The 13,191-nt window shown below is 37.6% G+C and overlaps 1 protein-coding gene across 1 annotated transcript in view; it reads left to right on the top strand.

Moving 5' to 3' along the window:
* The window catches only part of LOC134529654 (putative mediator of RNA polymerase II transcription subunit 12), a 69,790-nt gene that overhangs the window by 38,172 nt on the left and 18,427 nt on the right, over positions 1-13,191 (top strand). The gene's annotated exons all lie outside the window — the stretch shown is intronic.

Below are 13,191 nucleotides of genomic sequence, written 5' to 3'. Positions count from 1 at the left end.
AATGATTAAATTTAGTTAAATAATGGAGATAAATTTTAATTATGAATGAAAATCAATAGACACACTGAATTTAAATAATAATGTACTAATTTATAATTTGTAATGTAAATAAATAATACTTAAGGGAACATAACTTCGTTTATATAAATACACTTGAAAAAATTTATAAACACAATTTCTATTACTAATATTCACAATAAATAAATGTTTTTAATTATATGGACCAGGCTTCAATATCATAGATATATGATTTAAATGCAAGTATATATTTTTTATTTGTATGTAATCTTTTTTCATCTCATCAATTATTCGATGCATGCTGCACGCGCATCGTATATATTCACTGTAATTTTTTCATAACGTGCCTAAAGAAGTATAACAACATAACCTCGCTTATGTGTAATTTGTATGTAACCTGTTTTCATCCTGTCAATTTTTTTTTTTTGCATGCTGCGCGCGGATCATAAAAATTCACTCACATAGTCTTTCCATAACGCGCCCAAAGAAGTTGTAACTTCAAAAAACATTTCATTAAATTTGAATTTAATATTTAATTTTCCAAAGTAACATTTTTAACGTTTGTGTATTCTACAGATAAAGATAATCAAATGAACTACAGAACTAAAACATTTTAGGTTGAAAGGGAATTCTCCTGATCAATTTATAACATGGCTTTAATTTATTTCAGAATAATTATTTAATTGCACTCTGCCTTTCAAAATTTTAAAATCTCTGAGAATTTTAACGGCCAAGTAAAATAACTTTTTTATGAAATGTATTCAAACCATCACATGAATTAGCCAGTATTATTGCTTTCAAACCCAACATGTTTCAGTTCTCCAATCCATTTAACTATCTTTATGTGTTAAACATGTTAAAAATACAACTTTGTCAGTTAATTATGAAAGAGTATTATGTGTGTGTGTGTATAGTGTAAGTTAAGCCAGTTAAAAAGTTTACAGGTTCAATAGTATTAAATGTACATTTAAAATTTTCACCGGAAATTGTCACCTGAAATTGTCACCACCTTAATGATGCTGACTGAACAAACGTTGAGACAGCGCGTGACTTTTCGCGCCATTTGGGTTTGTGGGAGAGGGGGGGAGTATTTCGAGTGCGCGGACGCGAGCTAGGCCCGGCGCCATTAATAGCTCGTGTTTTGCGAACGGTCGGCCAGTCGCGTCGGAGGGAGGCGTGAGACGTGTACGTAACAGAATGGAATGATTTATTGTTCGTCGGTGCGTGACGTGTGGCAACACGGCTCGGCGTTGTAGACTGGTGGGAGAGGCGGCGTGTGGCTAGAGCCGTTATCCAATAGCAAGTTAGCATGGAGTAAGAAGAAGTATTTTTTTTCTTATTGCATTTTTCGAAAAAAAAAACGTGTGTTGAAGTGAAATGCTAGTGAGTATACTAATACTCTAATGCCAGAGTTGATCAAGTTTAGTTTCCAAAACCGTTAGCGGAATGATGCGAAATTGACTGAACAAAAAGCGAGTTTATTCGGTATGAACCACGTTTTGTTTTGGCGACTATGCACCTGTTCTTGCGCATGCGCGAAGACGAGCGTGACGTAACATTGCCGCCTGCCTCCGCCGGCCTGCGCCGGCCTGGCTCGTCCCATCCAGCAAGCCCCACGGGTCGTCGTGTCTTTCCGTAACTGCGCAGTGTGTGCGGCCGTGAAACCTCCCTCGAATCAGGAAAGGCCATTAGATTTTTAATGTACAAATAATTTACTTTTTAAGTGGTTCAAGTTTTCATAGCTTTTATGCAGAAAATACCCACCTGGGCTAGTATTTATCATTGTCAAGAATGAATTCAACCATGGGCGTAGATCCAGGGGGGGGGGGGGAGAGACCTCATGGAATTAAGAAACCCCTCACTGTGGGAGCCCAAAAAAGTGACTGAAATGGGTTTGATGTCAAAATTGTGTCTTATGGAAAACTTCCCATATATTTTAAAGTTGTCTTCGTATTGCAGGCATTTAAGCCGAAATATGGGCAGTATACAACATACAAGCACCGTATTCAGAGATGACGTGTCGGTTAACCCCGCGTGCAAAACCTCCCCCCCCCCCCCACCCCCCCCCCCCCCCCCCCACCATCACCCTCTAGCGAATCCTGCAGGTTTGTGCCCCTGAATTGAATTCATTTCAGAAAAGAGCCTGCCACGCGAGGGTTGAAGGCACTTGGACACTAGGTCCGCTTTCATATTTTGTCCACATCTGAAAACTTACCAGATGACTTTGAAACCAGCGTTGGAACAATATTAGTGCGCACACGTAGCTCGTTGATTGGATTTTTTTTATATCCCCTTGTGCTTAACGCCTCGTCGTCAGCGAGTTCTTCAGGGACGGATAAACTCTGGCAATTCTTATGAAGGCAGCATTTTTAAACCGTGGCCTACTGTAGTACCAACTATCTGTCCAAGTCGGAATACCAGTGTTGCTGTCGCGTTTCGTCTTCAAATCATTAGTTTTTTCCACCATTAGTTTAGGTTGTGACTAATGTGTTTGTTCTTAAACAGTTTTAAGATATGAGAATTCCTTTACAAAATCTTAAAAACAAACAGAAAAATGTTAAAATCACCACCCGCCATGAAATGATAATGTAAATCACAGCTTAAGGAGGTGGTTTCCTAAATTATTTGGCTTCTATAATTTTATGTTTTAGCCCATAGTTTGAGTTCATAATAACTATTATTTATTATTTATAAATATTTAATCAATTTAATTAGTGGTTTGTTTGGTTCTAAACATTTTATAAAGGCCGTTTTATATTTTTACTCTAGTGTGGACCAAGAGCATGTATCCATGTAGTGTATAGTTTTGAACTAAACGTTCGTATGTAACCATAGTCGCAAATATTAAAATTTTTATATTTCATTTATGAAGTATAATAATAGTGTTTTAACGAACACTTTACAATCATCAGTTTACAGGATTATTGGAAAATTATTTTTTTCCAGAGTTATTTATGCAAATAATCCTAAAAATAAACAGCATTACGGCGAAGACTGTATTCAAACGTTAATTCAAAACTGTATACCACATGAATACACGATCTCCGTTCATGCTAGAATTGAAAAGTGAATTTCTTAAAAATATAAATATGTAAATATTGACTTGATGTAGGCTTTTGGACATACGCCATTGCTTAGCACATGTATGTCTGCAGAAGAAAACTACAAAAAAACACAAATGACAAAAAAAACACAAATTAAGCAAAAATTGCTGTTGTCAGCAAGATGTAGTCCATTTTCTGATAAATACCCTCATTTTTCCAGCCCCTTCTCAGTCGCACCTGTGTTTCTGTACCATGTGCGTCTCTGCCTGAGGACTGGAGCAGATAGCAGTTCCCTAAACGTCGCTTGTTTCTGTTTTAGAAAACTGTTGTGTTTGTTTAGTCTTTTCGTTTGGTCGTGCTTTTGTCTCGTTTTGACTGTTGTGCTGAATTTTTTGCGTTCAATATTTTTTGTGCTGTCATCATTTTTTTTTTTTTTGAAAACTATTGTGTTTGTTTCGTCTTTTCGTTTTGCTGTGTTTTTTGTCTCGTTTCAACTGTTGTTGAATTTTTTTGGGTTCTGAATTTTTGTGCTGTCATCATTTGTGGGGGTTTTTTCGTTCTGTTAGTCCATTTTTCTTTGTTTTTTCCTTGTTTGTTGAACATATTCCTGTTGTGGAATATTGTGTGGCGTTAAAGCCTGACAACAGCAATTTTTGCTTAATTTGTGTTTTTTTGTAGTTTTCTTCTGCAGACATACATGTGCTAAGCAATGGCGTATGTCCAAAAGCCTACATCAAGTCATGCACTCCCATTGCACAAATCTTTCAAAGATAATATGTAAATATTGTCCTTTTTATCATCATCTTGGTTTCAATGAATTAAAAGTTTTAATGGCACCAAATGTGTTGACACCATTTGTACGGGGGCCTTTATTTGTTATCTGACACCACCAGTGTTTCCACAGGAAGGAGAGGGATAGGGCAGGAATTTGGTAGGGGAGGGATTCGGAATTGTATTGGGCTGTGAGTTCGTGATTATCGCACTTGACTTTTAAGAAATGCCGTTTATTATTTTAACACCGTTCTGCCCTGTGCATGGACGGGCCGCTGGGTGCTGCTACTCTAGCAGAGACTCGAACAGAGAACCTCGGCAGCGAGTACCCGCCACCCGGCGCATGACTAGTTGAGGCTCGCGGCCTTCTGGACTCTACTGCCGCTAGTCTCTTAGCGACTAAAAGCATCAATCATACAAATTTAAACATACAAACATTGTATTTGCGTAACTGCTAATTACTTGCCTAACATAGGCCCGAACACAACCATCCCTGGAGCTTGCTAAGCACACACTGTGAACTGACCTGCGGCGGAAGAAGGAGGGGGAGGAAAGGTCAGTGACCTGGGTGCTGCGTCGACCATTGCACTCACTCCGACGCCTTCGCAGCCCTATGTATTGCTAAATATATCCTCTAACATTAAGTTCCCTTACAATTACAACATATTTCAGTGTTTCAGTGGACACTATTCAAATATTACACTTTGAATGAAATTTATTAAAGAATAAAACTTCTCTTCTGAGCTCACAGTCAACTTAAATTACATGTGTTAAGACAGTGTTGATCACGCTGTGATCCTCGCGTGAACTAGCGTGAAACCAATTTTAACGTAGCTGCAGCCTCATTGTTCTTACGTCCAGTGGGCAGGGTGCTTCGCAACACGCGTTCGCCTTGTGTGCGAGGATGTGGACGTGGCTGTGATCCTCGTGTGGACTAGCGTGAAACCACTTTAACGTAGCTGCAGCCTCATTGTTCTTACGTCCAGTGGGCAGGGTGCTTCACAACATGTGTTCGCCTTGTGTGCGAGGATGTGGACGTGGCTGTGATCCTCGTGTGGACTAGCGTGAAACCACTTTAACGTAGCTGCAGCCTCATTGTTCTTACGTCCAGTGGGCAGTGTGCTTCACAACATGTGTTCGCCTTGTGTGCGAGGATGTGGACGTGGCTGTGATCCTCGTGTGGACTAGCGTGAAACCACTTTAACGTAGCTGCAGCCTCATTGTTCTTACGTCCAGTGGGCAGTGTGCTTCACAACATGTGTTCGCCTTGTGTGCGAGGATGTGGACGTGGCTGTGATCCTCGTGCGATGTCCTTTCCTGTGATTCCGAGAAGTCTGTGCCCGGTCCCTGCGGGAGGCACTCGCCAACATTTCGTGATCCGCGTGTCGAAGTGTGAAACCATGGCGGGGATGTTGGAAGAGAACACCAGCATAAAGCGGATGATTTCGAAACGCCATAGGTAGCCCGCAGTTATGAATTTAAAAAAAAAAGTGATCTTGCTACATTTTTCAAGAGAATGTATTGTAATCAATACTAAGCAGAACTTTTTTTTTAAACAAGCTCTCGTATTTTTACTGCATGTATTTATTAAAACAATAAACATTAACCAAACAGTAAGCCGGTTGGAAATTTTTTTTTTTCGCACGGTTGGTATTAAATATGACTTCGTAAAGAATGTATGCAAATGACTTCCAAATATTCTACATACAGTTACGCTCATAACTGACTCGCTGACTCTGTAACACCAAAGAGAATTGTTTACCTAGGAGACAAGCGCATCATGAAGCACAAATATTAGCCTACTCCATAGAGATGTGTATAAAATAGAAAGTGGAAGTGTAACAATACAGCTACGTCAGTGAAACATGCCTTACTTATTAAATTAAAGTAGCACCTTACGAAAAACTATGCTTATAATGACTATAAAGGCTTAAATCTCAGAAAGTATATATACCTTTAAATGAAAAATTGTGAAGAATTTTCCTTTTTTTGGAAATCCAAGTTTGCATCACAGGGAAATTTTTGGCTATTTCCCAGCATTCAACATTATTGGTACCGCCTAGTAGTGCTCGGAGGCTGCGACAAATAGGCGGAGTCTTGAAGTCTCCTACCCGTGTTTTTGTAATTTGAGAATACGGATATTGTCGGAAGGCGGGTAGTCTTGAGCGATAGTCACGACAAAGCGAGGTTAGGTTACCCGAGTAGGCGGGAGTCTTGATGTCTTCTACCCGTGTTTTTTGTTACATTTGAGAATACCGATACTGGTGGAAGACGGGTTGTCGTTAACGGGAGTCATGACAAGACGAGGCTAATGCATTTCAAAATAATCGAACCCCTGGTGAAGGTGACTGGCGACCTCTTTTCTGTCAGGAGTCGACGGGTTGGTCGCACCTCTTGCGCAACTCCTCCCAGCAGCCTCCAGGGACTTGATCCCAGGACGTTCGGGCAAGGTAGCGAATTAGCATTGCCTTGTTGGGATACCACCGTATCATCGCGGGCCGAATTCCAGAACGTGTCCAAACCGAATCCCAGAAAAGAAACAAATCGGCAACCTTTTTAATAAACGGTGCCCTGCGCTATGCTAGAAACTGGTTTCAACGCATTCTAGCGGACGTTTCGTAACCATCGATACAGTTGTTACGGCGAAAATACTGTAGATAGTAGCACCATCGCACAAAAATAGAACCGCTTTTTTAATTTTCTCTAATACTTTTTAAGTTGAGATTATTTCTTGTTATGACCATTAAAGTGTTCAAAACCTTTTTTTCAGCATAGTTTCGCTATCATAAAGTTTCATTGGGCACACCAACACGCTTGGTACGTCATCAGAGGTTCAAAAAAATGACTACATACGAGTCAATGGCGCCAGACGTGGGTCCACCATCTGGACGAAATCAACGAAAACGTGAGCTCTGCGCATGCGCGGAATTTGGGCAACGGATAGGACACCAAAATCCGTTCCCTAAAAATAAGGGACTGGCCGTGTCCTACGCCTAAACCCTTATTGTCGTGTCTGGGAACACCGGCCGGGGCCCTGATTGCACAACACAGTCGGAGAGCCGCGAGAAGTTTCCGAGACGGGGTGTACATAAAGGACCAGCAACTAGTAGTGTCCGGGCGAGGGTTGGCGAGTTCTCCGGCGACCCAAGATCCTAGGAGACATCGGCGAAGTGGAATTAGCGTTGCTGTGCATGCGAGTGAGTGGTGGAGTCACTTATGTGCGGACACAAAGGACAGGAGTCTACGTTTAGTTAATTAGATATATTCATTTCGCAGGCAGAAATTGATGTTAATTTTAGTATAATAATTAGACATAAACGGGGCTATTCTTTCAATATCAGTTACCTTCCGTTCGTAACAATATATCATATTTCTTTACTGTTTAACAATGTTTGGACGTGCAATAGTTCAACAGGTAGCATATTTTATTTTAATTTTATTCAAAAAATGTAATGTGATTACCTTCATAAAAGTTTTAGTGTCGGTGGAAACAAAACAAAAACACATCATTCTGGCTGGGAAAAATTTTGGAATTATACGTAATTTCCTTTTTATTCTGGCAGTTTCTTTAGGTAGATACATACAGTATATTAAATCCGGAAGTTTCTGTGACCACTACCGTGCTGGATTAACGATTTGCCGTATTATCGAAAGTTAATACAAATTTAAACGGGAATATCAAAGAAGAATTAAAATATAATCCGCAAGTTAATGTGCATGCGATATATAGTCCTAAAAATACATACAATGTCTCACTGTTGAAATATTTACAATGATCATTTGGCATTCCTTACGTAAATGTTAAAAAATGTGTAAGTAAAGCATTAATTTATTTAATAGTAGTAATTCTTTCGAATAAATCCATATATAAATATATATACAACGTCTATAATGGCCAAATGAGCATAAATGAGTTGTGTCGAAATCGTGGCACCAAATCCTGTTGCGAGAAAGTGAGTGATTTTACGTTAAAATTATAATTTATTTTACTAGCCAAATGTCTTCAGAACAGAAAGGTACCACATAAAAAAAATGAAAAAAATAATATTTTATCTAAGTCTCAATATGGATTTAGAAGTGGGAAATCTGTTAATGAAGCTTTTTTCAAATTTTCCTCTACTATTCTTAAAGCACTAGATAATAAAGAGAATGTGGCAGGTATTTTTTGTGACTTAGCTAAAGCTTTTGATTGTGTTGACCACAAAATTTTGCTAAATAAACTTCAATTTTATGGTATTAGAAATACTGCGCTCCACTGGTTTACATCTTATTTGTCAAATAGGTATCAACTAGTAAAAATTTCTGATAATAGACATAGTACAGTTCACTCAAATAAAGGGTTAATTAATCTTGGTGTGCCTCAGGGGTCGATCCTGGGACCATTATTATTTTTGATTTATATAAATGATCTTCCTTCTTTTATAACTGATCAGTCTGAAGTAATTTTATTTGCAGATGACACTAGCATATTGTGTCATAACATTAAAAATCAAGAATTAATTCAAACATTAAATAGTGTATGTGATAAATTAAATCAATGGTTTAATGCTAATAATCTTACTCTAAATATTGATAAAACAAGTATCTTAAAATTTCACTTACATAAACAGTCTAACCCTGTAGTTCAATTGAATTATAGTGATACTAAAATTACAGAAGCAAATAGTGTTAAATTTTTAGGCTTGCATGTAAACAATACCTTGTGTGGCAAGGAACATATAGTTAAAATGATACCTAAACTATGTTCAGCTTGTTTCGCACTTCAATCGTTATCAGCAACTGTATCTGTTTTTTATTTAAAACAAATATATTTTTCGTTTTTTCATTCTGTAATGTCATATGGGATCATTTTTTGGGCATCATCACCCTATGCTAATGATGTTTTTTTACTACAAAAAAAAATTATTAGAATAATGTCTAATGTTAATCACTATGATTCTTGTAGACCATTGTTTAAGAATCTAAGGATATTTACTATGATGTGTCAGTATATATACTCATTAATTAATTTTGTAGTTAAAAATAATGATAGTTTTGATAATAACAGTGCAATACACACTTATGACACCAGAAATAAATCCGACTTGCATGTGCCAAGTAATAATACATCAAGGTATCAAAAAGGTGCACTGTACTCTGGCATAAAACTTTTCAATGCACTCCCTCATAAACTAAAAGCAATCTCCCATTGCAACCCAAGACTATTTAAAGTTCTACTCAAAAACTATTTATTAGAAAATTCATTTTATACATTAAATGAATATTATAATAATGTTTAGAATAACTTATGATGATTTGTTTGTATATTGATGTATTTAATATTTTTGTTTTAATTAGTACTAATTTGATGTGATATTATGATTTAATTAATTTGATTGTTTGTATTGTTCATTTTTGTTGACTTTATTGGCATGTTCTATATTCTTTTAAGAATCTGTTGAACGAATTTTGGAAATAAAATAAATAAAATAAAATAAACATTGTGGTCTCTAAACCCTGAGCATAAAAACAGAGTGACTTTTAAGTTCAAGTTAAAAGTGAGCCCAAAAGGCTTCTAAAGGAAACTTGAATCCAATTTATATTGAAACACAAATTTAGTAACGTAGGTAGTAAAACAATACCATGCAAGGACAAACACGACCTTTAATTGTGACTAAAAGAAAAAGCAAAAACATGAAATCGCGCCTAGCTTTTGGCAAGCAGTCAGCATGAAGTCAATTTTCAATGGCGCGTTAGAAAATAAGTTTCAATAATGCAACAAAAATAATTTTACGTGCGACATGCCTCGTCGTGGAAACGTTTTCTTCCCCCGTTACCTAGTGAAGCTCGAGTTTTCACATTTTACACGAGTTTATTTTCCATGGCTTCTTAAAATAAATTTGAAGAATATTTTTTACGATTATTTTTTTTTCTGTAAATAGAAGTCTTAGGAATAAAATCACACAGCAGAATAGCAACTAAATACCTCTTGTGTAAAAAAAAAACGTAAACTGAGCTGTGCTCCACTAATTTCTCGTCTGCGGTAATGCATTTTGAACATCCCTCGCACGGTTATCTCCGACTTGAGTACCTATCCTTATGTGGTAATGGAGTGATAAGTGAGATAGGCCGGCGAGACTGCCGACAAGCAAGGAGAAGAAAAATGTGTCTGTAGAGCGAAGAAGCACTTTGTGCCGTGATGTCGTGGGCGGCACGAGTAGTGTTACCGCCGCGGTTCTAAACCACCGCGACTGCAGGTTTTCAGTTCATTAATTCCTCAGCTTGACTTTAACGTACTGGGCGTAAAAATTAAAGATTAGAGACAGTACAATCCCTACAATTAATAGTTTTTAGCCGACAGTATTAAGTTCAGTCAATTTGCATGGTACAGTGGACTCCCTCTTAACAGGCCAACTTTTAACAGGTCAACACCACCGTAATTCAACAGCTCAGCTGAACTGAATAGGCTAGCGAAAAGAGACATGTCGCCATCGTCTCGAACTCTTTTGACAGCAGGATAAAGCAGAGGCCGATTAAAAGGTGGCATAGTAAGAGGGAATCCACTATATTTATTCTATTCTTGGTGGGATTTCAAATGCCATATCCCATTCCCCCCTTTACCCTCAAAAATATCCGAAAGCAAGCTGCTTGATCGGTGCCATATTGCAGAATTTTCTGAATCAAGGAATCCCGGATTAAAAAGCTTTCAACTATGTAAAACTAAAGGAGCACAAGTTAAAAATGTTAAGATAGATAATTAGAGATGGTGGAAATTTGTGGTTACGTTTCTCTGCCTACATAACTCGCCGTTGTTCGTATTCATGTGGAGATTAAGGTTGGAGAATGAAACCGCTCCCTCCCGTTCTTAATTCCTACCTTCTCTCTTGGGTGTTTATTCTTGACACCAAAGAGGGCTGTAGGAACATATAGATGGGCAGCCAACCTGACTCCAGTACTGAAGCCAAGGGGGAGTATTTTGACCCTGAAACTGCTTTGTTAGATGTGAATCCATCTATAGTTGTTCTCGATGAGGCAAAAGCAAAACTCACAACTTGAATGGTGTGAACATTATGTTTACATGGCAATGCATGAAGGCAATGTATACAGCTTACTGTTGTACATGAAAAAAAAATTTTAACCAGTATAAACAGATATTTTGAAATATGTGGTACATGCATTAGCGGGTGATGGAACACAACTAGACAGCACAAGTCACCATACAATGTATGCTCGGAACTCAGCCGGTGAAGCGCTAGATGGCTTTTCCCAGCGAACTATATAAATGTGCATTTCACAGCATCCGTCGTCATTTTAGCTCTGGATCTTCAACAAGATGGATGTGTACTCAAATTGAGAGAAGGCTGACGTGCGTCACATGTGCGGGCTTGCGGACGGCAGTGCAAGGGAAGCACAAATATTGTACCGAGAATGTTTTCCAACAAAATGCGTGCCAGATGCAAGAGCGTTTCACCAATATCTTTGCTAAAGGGGTTCGTTTGCAAATTTCAGGCAGGATGCCGGGCGTGCAAGGTGTATGTCATTTCATTCTGACTCTTTCTATCTTGTTCCTCACGATTTCATAACACAGTACGTACCACCCTCTAGCGCTTCAGCGGTTGAGCTCCGAGCGCACGTTGTGTGGTGATTTGTGCTTGTATAGTTGTGTTTTATCTCATCCTAACATATGCACCACAAATTTCCAAACACTCTTTATTCTAAAGCAATTTTGCAAAAGAAAAAACCACAACTTCTCACAGACACAAGATTTAGGTAACTCTGTGCTTCAAGATCTGACTCCGCTGTATAATAATGTAAGTAACTGTGTCATGACTGTGTCTATTGTGCTCACATTTATCCCTGGACAAAACACTATCTTCAGCTGGCATAAAGCATTAAGGTGGTTTTACAATTGAAAATTAAGAACTAAAAATTTGTTGTGTACTTAAAATATGACTCTGTGTATACTAGTGGAATGGTTTATGATTAGCATGTAGGTGCAAATCATATGTCACTTGAGAATTAACAGAGATGGTTATATTTTATATTTTTCCTTAAGAATTATGGAAAACACCAATCAGACTACAGTAGAATGTGGAGGCCTGCTCAGTTCTTCAAGGTCAGTGATCAGAGATGTGAAAGTCATGACCAAAACAAAAGAACAAGAAAATGCCATTCATCTACAAATCCAGAGAAGGCCTATAGGTCTATAGATGCACAATAAACCTGTCAGTAATTTTTGATCTTCGTGCTGTAGGGGCTGTTGTATTTTTCTTGTTGTTGACTTGTATAAATATTTTTTGAGGTTTGTAATTAAAAAAAAATTTTGCCGCACTCACGTATAATCTGCACTGGGGATAATTGGGGCTTTACTGTTGTAAGAAAGGAATAAGAAATTCAGAATTATTAGCACCAAGTCAAGAAATGATAAGATACATAGAGGAAAATTGTACAAAATATTAATAAAAAACTTTGATGTGAGTTTTTATTTTGTTTTATGATTTCGGAAATTGATTATCCTGAGGGATTTTTTATTTATTTTTTGCTATTATAGACCTACGAGTCTATAAAAAATACTTCCAATTCATGAATATATATATATATATATATTTTTGACTGTACAGCCTTTTTATGGTGGCTTGGAATAGATGATATTTACATTACATGAAATAGTATTTTAAATTATATAGTTGTGATTTTAATTTGTGTATGAATTCTAGGTTACAAGCTGAATTGTTGCAATTGTTAGGTTCAATCAGGGGCGTATAGGGGGTGGGGGGGGGGGGGTTTTAGGGATTCAAACCCCCTCCTTAGCACCAAATCTTTAATTTCTTATTCATCACTCAAACAAATTTCATATTATAATTAATAAAAATTTTACCATTACAATATTTAAATTTCAGTTCCGAAAACTGCTAAAATAGCACTATTTTACACCTTAAAATCCAAATTTTCCCGGGGGAGGACCCCCGGACCCCCCGCTTTAATACGGGGGGGGGGGGGGGGGCCTATGCTTCTTAACACCCCCCATTCACAAATCCTGGCTACGCCACTGGGTTCAATCATAACCATATGTTTTGTATTTCAAGTGATACATAAACAATTTCACCGTGGATGAAAATGTTTCGTCGAACATATTACCAATCCGCAAACAATTCTTAGTCAAAATGCACTTTAAAATGCAGATAACGTAATTACATTTCATGTTTTTTTCCCCATGACATACGTTTGGTCACCACCCTCTCAGCTCCAAACCAGTCCTCACAGCATGCAACCTTCTTTACTTTTTGTTCTGCAGACAAAAACTTTGGAACAATTTTGGCACACAACTTCTTAATTTATAATTTTTTCATTAAAATTTCATGAACAATTTTTTTGCTAA

Source organism: Bacillus rossius, chromosome 2 (genome assembly GCF_032445375.1).
Source record: "Bacillus rossius redtenbacheri isolate Brsri chromosome 2, Brsri_v3, whole genome shotgun sequence".
NCBI classification, from domain to species: Eukaryota; Metazoa; Arthropoda; class Insecta; order Phasmatodea; family Bacillidae; genus Bacillus; species Bacillus rossius.
The sequence above is the reverse complement of the archived record's forward strand: the minus strand, read 5'-3'. Positions and strand labels throughout refer to the sequence as shown.